The sequence below is a fragment of the Myotis davidii genome, unplaced genomic scaffold (genome assembly GCF_000327345.1).
Source record: "Myotis davidii unplaced genomic scaffold, ASM32734v1 scaffold1031, whole genome shotgun sequence".
Lineage (NCBI taxonomy): Eukaryota > Metazoa > Chordata > Mammalia > Chiroptera > Vespertilionidae > Myotis > Myotis davidii.
The window spans coordinates 1,221,565-1,224,644 of NW_006283442.1; positions in this window are offsets into that span (position 1 = coordinate 1,221,565).

The window sequence follows — 3,080 nt, forward strand, 5'->3', positions numbered from 1 at the left end:
AAATCTTGAAAAAAGAATTTTTTCAGAGTCTTTATGTAATTGGATAAAATGTTCCACTTCTACTTACTGCAATGTGATGGCTATTTCAGTATAATGGATGAAGTTAAAAACCCCTGTCCTCAAAAAGTTCCTATTCAATGCAGTAGACCGAAACACTGGAGATTAAAACAAACACAAGTGAGTGTGCTAAAGGGACTTAGAACTGAGAGATGTGCAGGAGTAAAAGCAGCTTCACAGGCAAGAGTAATCAGAGAAAGCTTCACAGGAGTTAGGATCCAACTACACGGGCCATGAAAGATGGAAAAGTTAGAATGATGAAAAAAGAGGAGGGGAAGGCATTTTTAAAAATGGTTTCATTGGTCCTTTCTTTATTCTTTGCAAAATCTTTCAAACAGAATAGGAGGGAACACTAACATACTTATTCTATAAGGACAGCATTATTCTGAAAACAAAACTGAAAGAAGACATTACAAGAGTAGAAAACCACAGACTAATTTATTCCTTCCCCCAGCTGGCCTGACCCCCTGGTTGAACTCCTGGTTGAGGGGACAATTTGCATACTATGCTTTTATTATATAGGATATGCAAAACTCCTAAACAAAATGGTAGTAAACCAAATCTACCAACATATAAAAATAATTACAGCCCAACAGGCATGGCTCAGTGATTGAGTGTTGACCATTGAACCAGGAGGTCACGTTTCGATTCCCAGTCAGGGCACATGCCTGGATTGCAGGGCTTGATCCCCAGTGTGGCGGCATGCAGTAGGCAGCTGATGAGTGATTCTCTCTCATCATTGATGTTTCTCTCTCTCCCTCTCCCTTCCTCTCTGAAAGCAATAAAAATATTTTTTAAAATAATAATCTATATATATAAAAGCCTAATATACTAAGTATCTGACCGTTCAACCATTCGACCAGTTGCTATGACACACACTGACCACCAGGGGGCAGATGCTCCAACCAGTAGGTTAGCTTGTTGTTGGGGTCTGACCGATTGGGACTGGGCAGGATGAGCCGGACACACCCTGGAGCCCTCCTGCAGTCCCTCCCTGGCCAACCAGCCCCAATCAGCCCTGATCGGGACTGGGTGAGATAGGCTGCACACACCCAGAGCCAACCTTCCATGGTTCTTCTCCAGCCAGCCAATCTCCCACGGTTCTTCGCCAGCCTCTAAAATATTTCTTCTAATTAATTTCCTTTCAATGTGCACAAATCTATGCACCGGGCCTCTAGTGATAATTATAATTACGCAACACAACCAAATGATATTTTCCCAGAAATTCAAGGCTGGTTAAAGATTCAAAAATTATTTAGTGTAATACACCATATAAGTAAAGGACAATTAACACATGATCCTCTCAATAGAAATGAAAAAATGTTTGAAAAATTAACTCCCTTCCCTACTAAAAACACTCAACATATGAGGAGTGGAAGAGAACTTCCTCAACCTGATAAAAAGCATCAACAAAAAATCCCACAGTTAACATATACTTAATAGTGCAAGACTAGACATTTCCACGCCAAGATCAAATATCAGATAGGATCTCTGCTGTCATCACTAGCCAGAGCAGCCAGGCAAGAAAGTGAAATAAAAGGCATCTAGATTGGCAATGAAAAAGTAAAACTATCTCAAATTGCAAATGACATGATCTTATATGTATAATGTCTTAAGTAAGGATAACACTAAGAAAACTACTGTACTAATAAACAGTTTCAGGAAGGTTGAAGGATAAAAGATGAACATGGAAAAATAAATTTCATTTCTAGACAGTTGCAGTGAAAAACAAAACAGAAATTAAAGACATTTTACTTACAATAGCATCAGAAAGAACAAAATACTTAGGAATAAATCTAATAAAAGAAGCACAAAATTTATACTTTGAAATCATTGTTAATTTGGAAACTTAATACTGTTAAAAAGACAATATATTCCAAATTAATCTATAGATTCAATGCAATTCCTATCAAAATTCCAGTTGAGCTCGGCTGGTGTAGCTCAATGGTTGAGCATCAGTCTGTGAACCAGGAGGTCACAGTGCGATTCCTGGTCAGGGCACATGCCCAGGTTGCAGGCTCGATCCCCAGTACGGGGCGTGCAGGAGGCAATATAATAAAAGGCTAATATGCAAATCAACCAAATGGCGGAACAACCGGTTGCTATGACACACACTGACCACCAGGGGGCAGACGCTCAATGCAGGAGCTGCCCCCTGGTGGTCAGTGAACTCCCACAGGAGAGCACTGCTTAGCCAGAAGCCAGGCTCATGGCTAGTGAGCACAGCAGCAGAGGCAGGAACCTCTCCTGCCTTCACAGAAGCGCTAAGTACCCCTCTGAGGATGTCCACCTGCTGGCTTAGGGGAGCAGGCCTAAGCCAGCAGGCAGACATCCCCCGAGGGGTCCCAGACTGTGAGAGGGCACCAGCCGGGCTAAGGGACCGCCCCGCCCCCTGCCCCCAGTGCATAAATGTTGTGCACCGGGCCTCTAGTTAAAAATAATAATAAAAACCTCTCAAAGTCTATATTCCTCCAGCCTATCTTTAAAAAAAAAAAATATTACCAATCTACACTAATAAAAGAGAAAAATGGTAATTGGCGTACAAGCTACCCTTTTCATTGGCTAATCAGGGCTATATGCAAATTAACTGCCAACTAAGATTGGCAGTTAACTGCCAACAAGATGGCGGTTAATTTGCATATGTAGGCACAATGCAGGGAGGCAAAAGGGAAAGCAGGAAGAAGCCCCCTGCCACTGACAATGCCTCCCAGCCATGATCAGAGAATCAGGCGCCTTTGCTGCCCTGGCCAGTGATAGCAGGAAGTAGGGGTGGAGCCAGCGATGGGAGCTGGGCACGGTCGAAGCTGGCAGTCCTGGGAGCTAGGGGTCCCTTGCCTGGGCCTAAAGCAGAGCCCACAATCACGGGGCTGCTGCAGCTGTGGGACCCCACTGCCCGGGCCAGATGCCTCGGCCAGAGGCGATAGGCCTGGGCAGGGGCAGAGCGGGAGATCGCGGGGAGCTGGGAGTCCCCTGACCAGGCCTAATGCCTTGGCCAGAGGCATCAGGCCTGGGTGGGGGGCGCG